Source organism: Mus musculus, chromosome 1 (assembly GCF_000001635.26).
Source record: "Mus musculus strain C57BL/6J chromosome 1, GRCm38.p6 C57BL/6J".
NCBI lineage: Eukaryota > Metazoa > Chordata > Mammalia > Rodentia > Muridae > Mus > Mus musculus.
The window spans coordinates 85,328,072-85,347,103 of NC_000067.6; the positions used below are offsets into that span (position 1 = coordinate 85,328,072).

Genomic DNA, 19,032 nt, shown 5'->3' on the forward strand with positions numbered 1-19,032 from the left:
ATCAAGTTCTCTCTGTTCCTCCTTCTGGGAGCACTTTCTCTGAGGGACTTGGTGACCTGAGGTGAGCCTGTACCCTGACAGGTCTCCCAGCAGAGAGTCTGCTTGCCTCTTTCTCATCCTTTAGTTCACATGCACAGGGATAGGCTGGTATGAAGCTGGGGTGGGTATGACTCACAAGAGTAGTGTGAGGCCATGCCTGAGGTTAGCCTTTGGGGTCTTTTAGTGCCCCACATTTTAGCCATGTCTCCATTTCTACTTCGATCTAGAATAAGAAACTTTGGGATGATTTTACAGGACTCTAAGTAACAAGACTTTGCAGAAGCACCTCAAAGCTAATGTGTGCATGGGAATCCAATGTCTATATGTTGCTGGTTCAGTTCCTTCTTGGAGACCCAGAGGAGTGCACACAGGGAGAGCTGAACTATCACTATACTGTCCAGTGTCTGACTGGCACTCATGAGACCTGAAGGCCCAGCTCTACAGTCAAGTGTAACTCTTGGGAGGTGAGGTGCACAGGGAACAGAACGTTGCTACACCTACTTACCCCAAAGCAGCTCTGGAAGAATGCTATTAAAGGGTCCCCACTTCCCTGAAAACCCCACACCCCATTTTCCAGCTATAATATTGGCAGAATTGTTCATACAGAAATCTAGAACATTCTGGCCTTGTGTTACTCTACCTGGGTGAGAATAAGATGGCTATCATAACTTTGAATCAAATTGGAAGCAAGCTTTGATACTGTCAGGATGAACTCTGGCCAGGTCTATTCCTGGATGCACAAAAGAATGGCAAATTTCACAGAAGCTTAAATGAGTAGCCCCATAAGGCCACCATATTACCCTTTGTGTCCAATCAGGGGGAATTATGCTTCCTGATATAATTCCTGCCTGCATCCAATCAGGCAAGCATACATGTTGACATGTTTCCCACATACGTACCTCCTGCCTACATGTGACCAAGCACATCCTATGTAGTTGGGGCAAACAAATCTGTGTAGGGAAGTGAAAACATGTGTCTTGTTTCACAGAGGCATTCTTGTTTCACAGATCTCTTTGACACAGTAATTAAAATTCAAAGCATAACTTTGGCTGTCATGCTTTGGAAAACCACACAACACGGCTTCAAAACAAGGTAGAATAAAGGTTTCAGGAGGGGAAACTTCAGTTTTCAGGCCATCCTGGAAGAGGTTGCATGTCAGATGAAAGACTGAAGATACTTACAGAAACATCATGGGACACATGGTTTGGAAGGCACTTGGCAAAGTAAAAGGGTTCTTGGGTTCTGAGGGCCCATTCTTGTACAAGAGTGATTGGAGTGGCAGCTACCGACCAACTCCTGCTTAGGCCAGAATTTAGGCTTTTGTTGCAGCAAAGGGGACACATGATTGTAATGGCTCAGATTGCAAGCAATCTGTTTATGAAAGGCAACGCTCAGCTTTCAGTTCAGAGAGCATTAGACAAGCCCTGGACTTTCATTTTTTGGAGATCTGCTCTTCACTCTCCAGACCCTGGTTGTTTTGTGTTTTGTTTTTTTGTTTTTTCATAACTATACTCACCACAAAGCCTCCTGCCAAAGGTTTTGTTTTGTTTTTTTCCTGCCCTAATCAGGGCGGTGTTTGCTCCCAAGTTCAAACAAAGGGAAGCAGGAAGTTAATTCTGGGCTAGCTGCCTCCCAACTTTTGACATCTCTCCCAAATCCTGTCTGAGTTCTTCCTTTTGTAGAAACCTCAGGTTGTTTGGGGTTTTTGCTTCCAAAGTCACTGCCTGAGTAACAGTTTGTAGGCAGGAGCTTCTTCACCAACAGTTAAGACAAGCTTCTTTATTTCTCACCAAATAGCAGCAAAGGAGTTCTGGTCACTCCCGTAGCCAGCTTGACTCTGGAGGCACGAGAGGATCCAGACAAAGCCCCCTGAGCTTTCTACCCACTCAGAAGGTGGCATGGTCCTTACTGATCAGCACAGCCATGAAGAATGCCTTTTAAAAGAGAGACACAGCTCAAAACCACACACTCCTGTGCTTTCCTGCTCACAGGAATGAGCCAGTTCAAGCAAAGACACACCTGTGGCAAACACACGGCTGTTCTACACATTCTGCTGGAGTTAGTTGCAGCCTTATTGACAGGAATGATGTAGGCGATGTTCTAAGAAGCCTGAAAATCCCTTTTCTTTGCTGAAGGAGGTGGAGGGATAGCATCAGATCTGGGTTTTGTTTTAGACACTTGTTAAGTAGTCTTTACTTTCTAAGGGACTCTGGTTACAGCCCTCCCTCTACCTCTGGCTTTTAATAGGATAGCTGACTTCCACCATGTGCCCTCTTTGCCCACCACTCTTTTGATAGGTATAAAGCAGTAACTTTATAGGTTGCCCTGTTGTCCTGCCTTCAGTAGCATTAGGTCTCTACCTGTCTCTCTACAGAAAGCACTTAGTCTGGCTGCGACAGTTGAGTGATTCTGGTTATCTGGAACCGAATCTTTCTATTGTTACTATAGAAATAGGAATTGAGAGATGGTCTCACCATTGTTCCATCCTTCAGAGAGCAGCCAGTGCTGAGCTGATCAAGGATGCTCATAATCCCAGCAGTGTTCCTGATCACCTCATTAAGTTCATGTCTCTGAGTGACCCTAAGGAACACGGTCATCTATCTCATGGGCTATTCTCCAGTACTAGAGAGTAGAGTCATCTCACTACTTCAGTTAGATTTGTAACCCTGAGTCTGTGGTCATGGTTCCAATAATGAAGCAGCACTTCATCAATGTGTGCTGAAAATAGGAGGAGCATACAGGAGCTGCCCAGGGACAGCCTAGACCGATGACCCTTGCCATCACCAGACTGATTAGCTTCTACAGCACAGAAGAACACTTAAGTGTTGATAACTCATGGGTGCCAGGCTAACCAACTCAGCTACCACCAGGCCCAGATACAGGGCTTTGACCTGACCAACCCCATCATCTACCCCAGCTATGAACTGCTGGAGCAGGTGAATGGATCAGTGCTGCTCTTCCAAAGCTGCAGGATCTCCATGACACAAGGCAACAACAGGATATCTGAGATGCATCCTGGGGAGGATCCAGTATTGATGGTAGAGCAGAGCCAGAGGCTTCGAATCAAACCAATGACCAAATGTTCATTGCAATGAACATTTGCAAGAAGAGCTGTTTGGATAGTGTGTAAACTGTGTGACACACTGCAGCTTTCATGGCAAGATTGTTTTTGTTGTCATTGTTTTCTTTTCTTTGGGGGCGGGGGAGGTTGCCAGGGTAGAGGGGGATAGGACAGGACTGGAAGATGAGTGGGAATTGTAGTGCATGATGGGACATTCACCAAGAATCAGTTTTTTAAAAATTTAAACTATTGATAACTCTGTCAGCCAGTTTAGTTTTCCAGCTTTCTTTATCCAGTATCTAAACCCAAACACAATCTCCATGCCTCTCCTGTAGGCTGGGCTTGTCACTCCTTTAATGTGAGGCCCCTTTCACATGGCTTCCAGCCCTAACCTTGGTTTGTCTACTGAGCTATGCTGGGAATCCCCTGTGTAGTCTTTATTCAAGCTAGATGGGGGACATAGATGGCTCTTCATTGCAAGGAAGAGTAAAGGGATCCTCTCATAGACAAATAGGTTCAGGGAAACAGGTTCAAAGTCCTCACTCTGAGTCTCAGGACCCTGACATTGGCACAAGACACTCCCTGAACCTAGAATGCAGTCTTCTTGGGAGTTCTGTCTTTGTGAACACAAGGGCCCAGCACATACATGCTTTTGCTGCAGTCTGACTTATGGCTGCAGATATGAGTGACTCTTTCCTCATGATTACTTGGGATTGCTCGATCTAAGGAACTCATATCCATCTATTAGTGCAATGCAGCAAGTGTCACCAGACCCCATCTTTCTTACAGTGACCTTTTCTCCATCCACTATCAAATATGCCACTTTGTGTCAAATATGCCACTTTATGTGTAGCTCACATAGTCTGTAATGCCTTTCTACAGGTTAAAATTTGGCCCCAGTGCTGGTTTAACACCTGAGAACCTTTGGTTAGACAGTGACATACCTTGAGAACCCCACCCGAAGGCTTTGCCTCTGGGACATTATCTTATAGTGAGTCTTCCTAGACACAGGCCCTGAGTTGAGAGCCTTTTTCTGTCTTATTTGATGAGTGGTTTGTTTTTTCCAGAAACCTTTATAAGCCAGGGTAGCTGAGAGTCACTATGTAGCCCAGGCTCGCATTGCATTTGCAGCTATCCTCCTGCCTCAGCCTCTCAAGGACTGAAGCTACAGGAATGAGCCACCACATGGTTTGAAGTCTTGGAAGCTTATGGTTTATTGTGGATTGCTCTCAGGAGAGTAAGAGACAAGAAAAGCAACATATATGTGGGGGGAGGGGTTGGAGTGGTGGTGGAGCAAAGCCAGCTGGAGACAGGCTCCAGCCTAGACCCTTGAAGACCAGAGAGCAGCAATGCACCATACTCTTGATTTCATGGGGAGAAAAGGGGATGGACCCCCAGGCCAAGAGGTGTAACTCCTAGCTGCACCTGTTTCCATATGACCAAGAGTAATCATCCGGGAATGATAGAGTCTATAAAGAACACTCATTGCTGCTGCAGGTGAGCCAGACATGGCCAGGTGACACCAGCCATGTCTCTGATTTCAGTCAACTCTTTTCATTTGTTTCCTGAATAGCAAACACTTCCTTGAAACCCTTCTCAAATTTGGACTCCAGTCTAAGTCCCATTTCGCCAAACTTAGGGTCCTAAAAAAAAAAAAAAAAAAAAAAAAAAAAAAAAAAAAAACATAATGTAGACAAGAATGATGGTACTCATTATCAGTGACAGAAACACATCCTCCCTCTTGGTACTTCTATTCTCTGAGGGACTCCATTAGGTGCATGGTTCATTCACATGTAAAGGACCTTAGAGTTTGGTATTTCTGAGAATCTTGACTACGGGGAGTAAGAAGCAATCTCGGGCTGGGGAGTTGCCTCAGTGGGTCAGTGTTTGCCACACAAGTGAGAGGACTTGAGTTCAGATCCCCTCAAGCCTGTGGAAAGCTACATGCACTCCACTCTGGTCGACAGTTGCCTTGTCTCAAAGAAGCTGAGATGGAAAAAAACACACATGGTTGCCCTCTACTTTGACTTTCGTGAATATTATGACACACACATCTGAATTCTCACATAAACATGCACACACTCATGAGTACATACACATCACATATATTCATATACTCACACAAAGATTTAAGCTAGGATCTAGAGAGATGGAGTGGTGATTAAGAGCATATAGTACTCTTGCTAAAGACCCAATTCAATTAACTGTACTGATGCCTCTGGACTCCACAGACTTCTACACTCAAATGCACACACACTGTGTCTTCCCCCAAACACACACACACACACACACACACACACACACACACACACACACACACATGGGGGGGGGGCGGTTCCAGATAGGATTTCTCTGTGTAGTCCTGGATATCCTTGAACTTCCTCTATATATAGACTGGGCTAGCCTCAGACTCAGAGATCTGCCTACATCTGCCTCCCATATGCTGGGTTTAAAATCCTGTGCCACCATGCCCACCTTTGACATACATATATTTTAAAAATTATTCTCCTGTGTGTGTGTGTGTGTGTGTGTGTGTGTGTGTGTGTGTGTGTGTTGGGGGTGTTGCCTTAATTTTCCTCTTTGTGGCCCAATAGCTTTGTAGACCAGGAAAGAAGTTAGGTCTCTTGTGCTGGGAACCTTCCTGTTAGTGAAACACATTCTAGATCTTAAACCAAAAAGAAAATCCACTTCCAAATCTCTTTTTCTTTTTTGAGATAAAGTCTCATACCAGGAAGGCTTTGAACACAAGACATTCTTCCTCCATCAGCCTTTTTTTTTTTCCATTTTTTATTAGGTATTTAGCTCATTTACATTTCCAATGCTATACCAAAAGTCCCCCATATCCACCCACCCCCACTCCCCTGCCCACCCACTCCCCCTTTTTGGCCCTGGTGTTCCCCTGTACTGGGGCATATAAAGTTTGCAAGTCCAATGGGCCTCTCTTTCCAGTGATGGCCGACTAGGCCATCTTTTGATATATATGTAGCTAGAGTCAAGAGCTCCGGGGTACTGGTTAGTTCATAATGTTGTTCCATCTATAGGGTTGCAGATCCCTTTAGCTCCTTGGCTACTTTCTCTAGCTCCTCCATTGGGAGCCCTATGATCCATCCATTAGCTGACTGTGAGCATCCACTTTTGTGTTTGCTAGGCCCCGACATAGTCTCACAAGAGACAGCTACATCTGGGTCCTTTCAATAAAATCTTGCTAGTGTATGCAATGGTGTCAGCGTTTGGATGCTGATTATGGGGTGGATCCCTGGATATGGCAGTCTCTACATGGTCCATCCTTTCATCTCAGCTCCAAACTTTGTCTCTGTAACTCCTTCCATGGGTGTTTGGTTCCCAAATCTAAAGAGGGGCATAGTGTCCACACTTCAGTCTTCATTCTTCTTGAGTTTCATGTGTTTAGCAAATTGTACCTTATATCTTGGGAATCCTAGGTTTGGGGCTAATATCCACTTATCAGTGAGTACATATTGTGTGAGTTCCTTTGTGAATGTGTTACCTCACTCAGGATGATGCCCTCCAGGTCCATCCATTTGGCTAGGAATTTCATAAATTCATTCTTTTTAATAGCTGAGTAGTACTCCATTGTGTAGATGTACCACATTTTCTGTATCCATTCCTCTGTTGAGGGGCATCTGGGTTCTTTCCAGCTTCTGGCTATTATAAACAAGGCTGCTATGAACATAGTGGAGCATGTGTTCTTCTTACCGGTTGGGACATCTTCTGGATATATGCCCAGGAGAGGTATTGCGGGATCCTCCGGTAGTACTATGTCCAATTTTCTGAGGAACCGCCAGACTGATTTCCAGAGTGGTTGTACAAGCCTGCAATCCCACCAACAATGGAGGAGTGTTCCTCTTTCTCCACATCCACGCCAGCATCTGCTGTCACCTGAATTTTTGAACTTAGCCATTCTGACTGGTGTGAGGTGGAATCTCAGGGTTGTTTTGATTTGCATTTCCCTGATGATTAAGGATGTTGAACATTTTTTCAGGTGCTTCTCTGCCATTCGGTATTCCTCAGGTGAGAATTCTTTGTTAAGTTCTGAGCCCCATTTTTAATGTGGTTATTTGATTTTCTGAAGTCCACCTTCTTGAGTTCTTTATATATGTTGGATATTAGTCCCCTATCTGATTTAGGATAGGTAAAGATCCTTTCCCAATCTGTTGGTGGTCTTTTTGTCTTATTGACGGTGTCTTTTGCCTTGCAGAAACTTTGGAGTTTCATTAGGTCCCATTTGTCAATTCTCGATCTTACAGCACATGCCATTGCTGTTCTGTTCAGGAATTTTTTCCCTGTGCCCATATCTTCAAGGCTTTTCCCCACTTTCTCCTCTATAAGTTTCAGTGTCTCTGGTTTTATGTGAAGTTCCTTGATCCACTTAGATTTGACCTTAGTACAAGGAGATAAGTATGGATCAATTTGCATTCTTCTACACGATAACAACCAGTTGTGCCAGCACCAATTGTTGAAAATGCTGTCTTTCTTCCACTGGATGGTTTTAGCTCCCTTGTCAAAGATCAAGTGACCATAGGTGTGTGGGTTCATTTCTGGGTCTTCAATTCTATTCCATTGTCTACTTGTCTGTCTCTATACCAGCACCATGCAGTTTTTATCACAATTGCTCTGTAGTACAGTTTTAGGTCTGGCATGGTGATTCCGCCAGAAGTTCTTTTATCCTTGAGAAGACTTTTTGCTATCCTAGGTTTTTTGTTATTCTAGACAAATTTGCAAATTGCTCCCTCTAATTCATTGAAGAATTGAGTTGGAATTTTGATGGGGATTGCATTGAATCTGTAGATTGCTTTTGGCAAGATAGCCATTTTTACAATGTTGATCCTGCCAATCCATGAACATGGGAGATCTTTCCATCTTCTGAGATCTTCTTTAATTTCTTTCTTCAGAGATTTGAAGTTTTTATCATACAGATCTTTCACTTCCTTAGTTAGAGTCACGCCGAGATATTTTATATTATTTGTGACTATTGAGAAGGGTGTTGTTTCCCTAATTTCTTTCTCAGCCTGTTTATTCTTTGTATAGAGAAAGGCCATTGACTTGTTTGAGTTTATTTTATATCCAGCTACTTCACCGAAGCTGTTTATCAGGTTAAGGGGTTCTCTGGTAGAATTTTTAGGGTCACTTATATATACTATCATATCATCTGCAAAAAGTGATATTTTGACTTCCTCTTTTCCAATTTGTATCCCTTTGATCTCCTTTTGTTGTCGAATTGCTCTGGCTAATACTTCAAGTACTATGTTGAAAAGGTAGGGAGAAAGTGGGCAGCCTTGTCTACTCCCTGATTTTAGTGGGATTGCTTCCAGCTTCTCTCCATTTACTTTGATGTTGGCTCCTGGTTTGCTGTATATTGCTTTTATCATGTTTAGGTATGGGCCTTGAATTCCTGATCTTTCCAAAACTTTTATCATGAATGGGTGTTGGATCTTGTCAAATGCTTTTTCTGCATCTAACGAGATGATCATGTGGTTTTTGTCTTTGAGTTTGTTTATATAATGGATTACATTGATGGATTTTCGTATATTAAACCATCCCTGCATCCCTGGAATAAAACCTACTTGCTCAGGATGGATGATTGCTTTAATGTGTTCTTGGATTTGGTTAGCGAGAATTTTATTGAGGATTTTTGCATCGATATTCATAAGAGAAATTGGTCTGAAGTTCTCTATCTTTGTTGGGTCTTTCTGTGGTTTAGGTATCAGAGTAATAGTGGCTTCATAAAATGAGTTGGGTAGAGTACCTTCTACTTCTATTTTGTGAAATAGTTTGTGCAGAACTGGAATTAGATCTTCTTTGAAGGTCTGATAGAACTCTGCACTAAACCCATCTGGTCCTGGGCTTTTTTTGGTTGGGAGACTATTAATAACTGCTTCTATTTCTTTAGGTGATATGGGACTGTTTAGATGGTCAACTTGATCCTGATTCAACTTTGGTACCTGGTATCTGTCCAGAAATTTGTCCATATCATCCAGGTTTTCCAGTTTTGTTGAGTATAGCCTTTTGTAGAAGGATCTGATGGTGTTTTGGATTTCTTCAGGATCTGTTGTTATGTCTCCCTTTTCATTTCTGATTTTGTTAATTAGGATTTTGTCCCTGTGCCCTTTAGTGAGTCTAGCTAAGGGTTTATCTATCTTGTTGATTTTCTCAAAGAACCAGCTCCTTGATTGGTTGATTCTTTGAATAGTTCTTCTTGTTTCCACTTGGTTGATTTCACCCCTGAGTTTGATTATTTCCTGCCGTCTACTCCTCTTGGGTGAATTTGCTTCCTTTTTTTCTAGGGCTTTTAGATGTGTTGTCAAGCTGCTAGTATGTGCTTTCTCCCGTTTCATCTGGGAGGCACTCAGAGCTATGAGTTTCCCTCTTAGAAATGCTTTCATTGTGTCCCATACGTTTGGGAATGTTGTGGCTTCATTTTCATTAAACTCTAAAAAGTCTTTAATTTCTTTCTTTATTTCTTCCTTGACCAAGGTATCATTGAGAAGAGTGTTATTCAGTTTCCACGTGAATGTTGGCTTTCCATTATTTATGTTGTTATTGAAGATCAGTCTTAGGCCATGGTGGTCTGATAGGATACATGGGACAATTTCAATATTTTTGTATCTGTTGAGGCCTGTTTTGTGACCAATTATATGGTCAATTTTGGAGAAGGTCCCGTGAGGTGCTGAGAAGAAGGTATATCCTTTTGTTTTAGGATAAAATGTTCTGTAGATATCTGTCAGGTCCATTTGTTTCATAACTTCTGTTAGTTTCACTGTGTCCCTGTTTAGTTTCTGTTTCCACGATCTGTCCATTGAAGAAAGTGTTGTGTTGACGTCTCCCACTATTATTGTGTGAGGTGCAATGTATTCTTTGAGCTTTACTAACGTGTCTCTAATGAATGTGGCTGCCCTTGCATTTGGTGCGTAGATATTCAGAATTGAGAGTTCCTCTTGGAGGATTTTACCTTTGATGAGTATGAAGTGTCCCTCCTTGTCCTTTTTGATAACTTTGGGTTGGAAGTCGATTTTATCCGATATTAAAATGGCTACTCCAGCTTGTTTCTTCAGTCCATTTGCTTGGAAAATTGTTTTCCAGCCTTTCACTCTGAAGTAGTGTCTGTCTTTTTCCCTGAGATGGGTTTCCCGTAAGCAGCAGAATGTTGGGTCCTGTTTGTGTAGCCAGTCTGTTAGTCTATGTCTTTTTATTGGGGAATTGAGTCCATTGATATTAAGAGATATTAAGGAAAAGTAATTGTTGCTTCCTTTTATTTTTGTTGTTAGAGTTGGCATTCTGTTCTTGTGGCTGTCTTCTTGTTGGTTTGTTGAATGATTACTTTCTTGGTTGTTCTAGGGCGTGATTTCTGTCCTTGTATTGCTTCTTTTCTGTTATTATCCTTTGAAGGGCTGGATTCGTGGAAAGATATTGTGTGAATTTGTTTTTGTCGTGGAATACTTTGGTTTCTCCATCTATGGTAATTGAGAGTTTGGCCAGGTATAGTAGCCTAGGCTGGCATTTGTGTTCTCTTAGTGTCTGTATAACATCTGTCCAGGCTCTTCTGGCTTTCATAGTCTCTGGTGAAAAGTCTGGTGTAATTCTGATAGGCCTTCCTTTATATGTTACTTGACCTTTCTCCCTTACTGCTTTTAATATTCTATCTTTATTTAGTGCATTTGTTGTTCTGATTATTATGTGTCGGAGGAATTTTTTTCTGGTCCAGTCTATTTGGAGTTCTGTAGGCTTCTTGTATGATCATGGGCATCTCTTTCTTTATGTTTGGGAAGTTTTCTTCTATTATTTTGTTGAAGATATTAGCTGGCCCTTTAAGTTGAAAATCTTCATTCTCATCAATTCCTATTATCCGTAGGTTTGGTTTTCTCATTGTGTCCTGGATTACCTGGATGTTTTGAGTTAGGATCCTTTTGCATTTTGTATTTTCTTTGACTGTTGTGTCGATGTTCTCTATGGAATCTTCTGCACCTGAGATTCTCTCTTCCATTTCTTGTATTCTGTTGCTGATGCTCGCATCTATGGTTCCAGATCTCTTTCCTAGGATTTCTATCTCCAGCGTTGCCTCGCTTTGGGTTTTCTTTATTGTGTCTACTTCCCCTTTTAGTTCTAGTATGGTTTTGTTCATTTCCATCACCTGTTTGGCTGTGTTTTCCTGCTTTTCTTTAAGGGCCTGCAACTCTTTAGCAGTGCTCTCCTGTATTTCTTTAAGTGACTTATGAAAGTCCTTCTTGATGTCCTCTATCATCATCATGAGAAATGTTTTTAAATCTGTGTCTAGATTTTCGGTTGTGTTGGGGTGCCCAGGACTAGGTGGGGTGGGAGTGCTGCGTTCTGATGATGGTGAGTGGTCTTGATTTCTGTTAGTAGGATTCTTACGTTTGCCTTTCGCCATCTGGTAATCTCTGAAGCTAGCTGTTTTAGTTGTCACTGTTAAGAGCTTGTTCTTCAGGTGACTCTGTTAGCCTCTATAAGCAGACCTGGGAGGGTAGCACTCTCCTTAGTTTCAGTGGGCAGAGTATTCTCTGCAGGCAAGCTCTCTTCTTGCAGGGCAGCTACCCAGATATCTGGTGTTCGAACCAGACTCCTGGCAGAAGTTGTGTTCCACTCACTAGAGGTCTTAGGATCCCATGTGGAATCCTGTGTGGGCCCTTGCGGGTGTCAGGCGACTCTGCTGGCAAGGTAGCCCGGGGCTCGAGTGGAGCAGAAAAGGTTTGTGCCCCAGATCAAGCCCGGGTAGCCTGCTTCCCTATGTACCGCAGTCTCAGGTTCAGCGTGATTGGATTGGGGCAGGCGCTGTGTTCCACTCACCAGAGGTCTTAGGATCCCGTGGGGAGTCCTGTGTGGGCCCTTGCAGGTGTTGGGCGAGACTCTGCTGGCAAGGTAGCCCGGGGCTCGAGTGGAGCGGAAGGGGCTAGTGCCCCAGATCAGGCCCGGGTAGCCTGCTTCCCTATATACCGCAGTCTCAGGTTCCGCGCGATTGGATTGGGGCAGGTGCTGTGTTCCACTCACCAGAGGTCTTAGGATCCCTTGGGGAGACCTGTGTGGGCCCTTGCGGGTGTTGGGCAAGACTCTGCTGGCAAGGTAGCCCGGGGCTCGAGTGGAGCGGAAGGGCTCCATCGGCCTTTTGAATGCTACCATCCCATGCTTGTATCACTGTGTCTGGCGCTTCCAGATCTCTTATTTATTGATCCTTATTACAGGAAGATGTATGACACTAAACTTTCCAGCATGCAGAAAATGGGTGCAGAGTAACCCTGAAGATGAGATGCAGGCACAAAGGGATGCTGACCTTGAACGTGATTTTGTGATTCTGGAAGATGAGCCTCATGTCTTGCACAAAGTCTTCTACTTGGCAGTAAGCCTGTCACTCAGCCTTTTCTTGATTATGTCCAACCACATAGGCTCTTGCACACCCACAGTCATCTCTCTAAACTGGTGAGGGAAATAGCCACAGAAGAGTGAATGCCACGGTTCAGCATTTACCTTCCATCGGGTCCCAGAAAGTCTACAGAAACAACAGAGCCTGTGCCCCTCAGGGATTAAGATCACAAATCCCACAATGGCCCTCTCAGTCATGAGACATCAGGAAGCCAGGGATCAGGGGTTCACCACCGTTACTTACATAATAATAATATGGCATCTTGGAAAAAAAAGGAGCTCTCAGAACAGCAATAGACTCTCAAGAGAACATACTCACACTTCTGCAAGAAAAAGGGACTCAGTCAAAGTGACTTAGAAAGGCAGAGTCTATACATGTACCCAGGGGGAAGGCGCCGCTCAAACCCATCTGCAAATCTGCCCAAAATGAGTGCCTCTTGGTTATAAACTTGTTTGACTGAGTTTTTATACCAAGGAGTTATGCTGCGACAGCTCTATGATGGAGTGCGGCTTGGGAGAGCAGGCTCTCTGTGAATGCTATTCTTCTGGCTCCAAGCCTGTCTGTCCTTATCCAGGAAAAAGGAGAAAAGATTGGTTCACAGTGACTCACCAACTGTTCCTGGGGAGCCATCTCCCTCTGCAGTATCTCAGATTCTGGAAGACTCGGTTGACTTCCTAAGGACTGCATTCTACAGAAGATGCAACTCCATGGTGTTCTGAAAGGTTGGACAGGAAGTGAGCAGAGGACATGACCAGTGAAAACAGCCACTGTTCCTATGCCTGCTATTATGCTTTCGTGAATGGCTGACAGTCTATCTGGGGCAAGGGTTCTCAGACACTGAAGGACCCCACTTAGAATCTTAGGTTGTCAGCCCCCTGTCAATGTCATGGCAGGAGGCAGCCCTTGGAAAGTGGGCTTTGTAATGAGTGGTAGGTCCCCATTTCCTGACAGAGATTGCTGGGAGCACAAGGAGACTAGGCACAGTAAAATGGTCTTCAAAAAAATTCTGGGAATCTTGAACTTCTAAGAGTCCATTGCAAGGTGGTGAAATGTGGGAAGTAGTCAGTCATGCTTATTTTTCTTTCATAAGTACATAGAAAGCAAAAGTAGTGTATTCTACCCCCAATCTTTTGGACAAGAGGCTTTAGTATACAACTTTGAGAAAAGGCAGTAGTGGTGTGTAGGCAAAGGACCCAGCCTTTATATCAGGAGAGATGGCTCCCTAACAGAGAGAACATTAACCTTTTGCTGAGAGCATCTTGAGACAGCTCTCTGGGTCTTCCTGTTTGGTATCTGTTAAGAGCCCTTGTGTTTCCCACCTCAAGACCCACACTACCACTCCATAAGGATGATGCATATGACAAGGCGGGGGTACTAGGAGACAGAGAAGGGATCCCATCCCACTCACATCTCAGCTTCCACTGTTGGGATATGACAGTCCTCATGGAAGGCTGTGAAACAAGTATCACAGCAGAAGAGTGTTCCTCCATCCCGGCACACCTCACATTCATCTGAGTTCTGAATCTAGAAAATAGAACATCTTCACCATTGGCAATCCTCCACAAGGTGGCCTTTGCACGAATCTATAAGGAAATTGATGCTTCTGCCTGGTAGATTTAGGAAAAACATGGAACACAATTTGCAAAACAAGGCTTCCTGGTCTTCAGTGAAGTCTGGGAGAAGGGAGGCATGAACCAGACCCCATCTTCCCTGTGAAACCAAAGATCCTGACCCCCAATCTTAGGGTGCTGGTTTGAATAAAAATGGCCCCCATAGGGAGTGGTGCTATTAGGAGTTGTGGCCTTGTTGAAACCAGCATGACTTTGTTGGAGGAATTCCATCACTAGGGGGCAGACTTTGAGGTCTAGGTAGTTCAAACCAGACCTAGAGGTTCACAGTCAACTTTCTGCTGCCTTCTAATCCAGTTGTAAAACTCTCAGCTACTGCTCCAGCACCATGTCAGCCAGCATGCTGCCATGCTTCCTGCCATGATGATAATGGACTAGACCTCTGAACCGTAAGCCAGACCCAATGAAAACAAATTTTTTTATAAGAGTTGCCCTGGTCATGTTATATCTTCCCAGCAATAAAACCCTAACTAAGACAACTAGCCATAAAACAAGATTTTTACATAATCTGACTAATATTCCTAGCATGTAGATAAAAGAAGTTCCTGAAATAAAATATTTAGTCCACTTGCCTCTATAACAATAATGACATTGACTCATCTAAGGGATAATGTAGTAGGGATTGAATTGAATTGAATAAACTAAGAGAATGCCACATCCTGTAAATTAAGCAGTGAGCATACCATGAACTGAAGAATCTGGAGAGATTTCTGTCTAGAGGGCCCAGAGCCTGTGGTAGGGCCTCTGAAATGGCAGGATATGACTACAGATGACCAGGCAAGTGGGTTCAAGGAAGAAAACAAAAAACAAAAAATAATCTGTAGCTTTTGGAACCCTGTAGAAAATCCCACAAGACCAAAGAGATGGGCATGTGAGACATGAGCCACTATCACTAAAATCCAAGGACTGTAGTCATGTCAGTCACTCAGGGTTGGAGATTGGTATGGTAAGTTTATTCTTGAACTTGATATAATCTAGAATTGTAGGGGTTTGAGTAGATATGGCTCTCCATAGGCTAATAATGTGTTTGAATGCTTGGCTCATAGGAAGTAGCACTATTAGGAGATGTGACCTTGTTGGAGTGTGTGTGGCCTTGTTGGAGGTGGGGTTTTACTGTAAAGATGGGTTTTGAGGTTATACATGCTCAAGCTACACCCACTATGACACATAAGCTCCTTCTGCTGCCTGCACATCAAGATGTAGAACTCTCAGCTTCTTCTTCTCCAGCACCATATCTGCCTGGATGCTGCCATGCTTCCCACTATGATGATAAAGGACTAATCTGCTGAAACTGTAAGCCAGCCCCAATTAAATGTTTTCCTTTATAAGAGTTGCTTTAGTCATGGTGTCTCTTCACAGCAATAAAACCCCAACAGAAGAATCATCTGAGAAAAGAACTTCTTCAGCTGTGTATTCTAGGTTGGGGGCATTATAGTTAGACCCAGCCACTGTGGCTTCCTGGGTATGAGAGCAGAGAAAGTAAGAGGAGCATGAACATGCACTTGTTAATGCATTGCTCTCTGCAGGCATAAAAGATACTTTGTCCTATGAAAGGGAAAAGAATCCCTCAAGTCAACAGAGGTTTGAACATCTTACCAAGACTAACACAGACTGCCTGGAGTCAAAGTTAATTTCCATCTAGAAAAGCTAATCTTTGACATTATTTGTTCTTTGTTACTATAGAGTAAGATCTATTTATCAAAACCAATGTACAAATACATGTGTGTTCAAGGGGCAGCAGAAGTGGACTATGACCAAACCGCTGCTGCATGTGGGAAGCCTGGCATAACACCAAAATTAAGGCTCAATGTTATATACTGCCTAAACATCTGGAAAAGTCAGAAATGGGGTGGGTACACGGATTAAGGAACTCCACTGAGGAGATTAAGGCAGTACAGTCATGGTTTTGAAGACAGCTTGAAGCCTTGTAACAACAACAACAATGAAACACACACACACAGACACACACACACACACACACACACACACACACACACACACACACAGACAAAAACCATAAATAGTTGAGAGAGCCTAGGATGGTCTATTAGTTTCCTGCCCCACTCTGTCCTCATGGGAGAGTTTTAGTGGGTTTTGTTTCTGCCATTCAGAAAGGTATTCAAATGAGTTCCTCACAACCTCCCTTGGTATGTTGCTGGGGTTTCCTATGACTACTGTTAACACAGGAACCAGGAAGAATCAGAATAACATGTGGAGAGGAACACATGCATTCCTGGTCCCAACTTCAAGGAGAATGGTGACAGTTTGAGAAATGAGAGGTGGTTCTATAGGAACACAGAAAAATCACAATTCAGGTATGGTGGCACATAGTAGGAAAGTCAAGACGGGAAGGTCAGGACCCTTGGCTACATAGTGAGTTTGTGGTTATTTTGGTCTACATGAGACCCTATCTCAAAAATATCAGGGAAAGAATAGAGGAAGAGAAGGAAGAAGATATGGTGTAAAAGAGGGGAAGAAACACCTCTACATAGTCCATGGGCTGTTGGAAATTTTCTACTTTCCTGTGATTGTCTAAGGGACAAATACAAGCGTGGCTTGAGGTCTGGGCCACCACTGGGTGAGTGAGTGGGAGAAGGGAAGTAGCCAAGGTGACAGGGCCAACCATTCTGTGACCAGGGCCATCTCTGCCCTCAGGAGAAGTTGGTCCTTCTGCATCAGTCTTGGTGGTTTGCGCTATCACCTGACTGCTGGACCACTTTCCTTCCCTGGTCCTTCTCTTCCTCCACATGCAAAGGATGGAATTCCCCAGTTTTCCATCCTTATCTACAGTCTGTCCAGATGATCAGAGTCACTCTCCTGCTGCAGTTTCCACCTGTGTCCTCAGCTTCATGGTGTCTCATCTCTCCTCAGCTCCTTGTGTTTTAATGCCCAGCCATGTCTCTTCTAGGGCTCCCTGGATGCAGCTCAAACTCATCCTGCTAAACTCTGGGCCATGTTCCTACTGTACCCTGATCTTTTCTTTGTCTCTACCATTTATAACATGCTCCATACATGACAAACCTATCCTGCTTCAAACCTCTCACTTCCCAAATGCACCCAGCTCTTTTAGTCTTCTGAACACTAACTTTTAAGCTTATTTAAAATGTTTCTTTGTTCTAGCAAGATCCACAAAGTCCAAGGATACTGGCAAACAGAGAATGGACAGGACCTTAGGTGTTAGGATGGTTTGCCTATGCCCAAACACCAGCCAAGCGGACACAGAAAAAACAGTGATTTGCTCAGTGTGATGGTTTTGCTTCCGATCAGCAGTGAACCCCCATGGCTCTCTTCAGACTGGTCCCAGGGTTTCTGTGAAAACCCATTCAGTCTGTAGGCAACTTTCTGCAGGACAAGGAGAGGCCCAGACCTAAAACTTACACAGGAGGCCTGGCATTCTGAGTTCTACCTGAAAACTGGATACATGCTAGGATGTTTTCATTCCATACACTGCCCTTTGCAAATGCTGTCTCCTCCTATATTTGCTCTTACCCTTCATCCAAAGCCAGCCAGGCCCACTGCCATGTCAGGTTTTGTACCAGGGACCCCAGTGATCTAAAACTCTATCTCCCACCTCTAGGGTAAATGAGGATATGAGAACCCATGCTGGCCATGTAGTAGGATATTTCTGACCCAAACACCCAGTGTGGCTCCTCCTGATTTGGTTGTGGGACAGGTCTGGTAATGATGGCACTTCACCCATACAGCATACCTAAATTGAGAGTTGAGTCTCTTTAAGGGAGAGGCAACCAAGTCACAGGCAAAGCACCAATGAGACGGGGCCTTTCAGGGATTGTAGCTAGGAGTCAGTACTTACACTAGGGTCAGCTGGGGAACGATGCAAGTTCTGTGTTCTCTGCTGAAAGAGAAGATTTGAGTGAGTATAAGATCTGATTATTCATTCAAACAGTCAAATGACAGTTGCTTAAATTTGTTTTATCATCACCAGCATTAATCTTACTTCTGAGATATATCTCACTTTAGCCCAGGCTAGCCTTGGACTCCCTATATAGCCAAGGCTGAACTTGAACTCCTGATCCTTCTGCTTCTGCATTCCATGTGCTGAGATTCCAGCCTTGCGTCATCTTGCCTATAAAATTTGCTTAATTATTTAGAGGCTCTTAGGTAGGAACAGCTCAAGTGTTGAGCTTGTTTAGTTCCCATCTAAACAAATTAGAGGATAAAGCAAACAAGATCAAAAGAGACACTGTAGTCACATAAAGCCTCTCCCTAATCTCTCACTAGGGATTTTCCATCCTGACCAGTCACACGTGTTTCTCAATCTTACGTTGACCCAAATCTGTAGAAGTTGTGGCCTCGTGCACCTTCAGGGGGTTCCCAGGAACTGTTAACAGAGTGTATTCACTCTTGAACTCATTGATTGAAAATACTGGTTTAATTCATTCTACCTAAAGTGTTTCTCTTAAAGTAGCTACTCCCCACATCTATTTTTATGGACTTGTGCATCTACTAGGAGAAAAAGAGGATCATCAAACTATTGTTTGAATTAAAGCAAGGTCCCCTTGCTGGCTTTAGTCCCCAAGGAGCCTTTGTGAAGCCATGCAAGGAAGCAGGGTCTGGTTTCTAAATGAATAATTCTACTTAGCCTCGAACATTCAAGGCTCTAGGCTATTTTCTTTCTCTTTGCCATCCCAGGATGTGTCCACCATGGCCAACAGCCCCCCTCGCTGCAGAGTAGCTGCCATGAGAATGAGGCTGAAGATGTGCCAATCATAGTCAAGGACCCATAAGGCTCAGAATCCTAGAGTCCAAGTAACCCCAGAGAGAAAAATCCATCACCTCTATAGCTCCTCCTGAAAATCAAATAAAACCAAGGCTCCCAGGTCCCTCCTCTGTATTCAAAACTCAAAGGGATGCCATGCTGGCTGCAATGTTAAGAGGCAACAGTAGAATTC

At 43.7% G+C, this 19,032-nt stretch overlaps 1 protein-coding gene and 1 pseudogene across 1 annotated transcript in view; one reads left to right on the forward strand and one right to left on the reverse strand.

Annotated features, from left to right (window-relative positions):
• Gm7592 (predicted gene 7592) overlaps nt 1–19,032 on the forward strand; it is a 228,850-nt gene that overhangs the window by 1,240 nt on the left and 208,578 nt on the right. The window lies entirely within an intron of this gene.
• Gm7281 lies at nt 4,294–18,053 on the reverse strand (annotated as a pseudogene).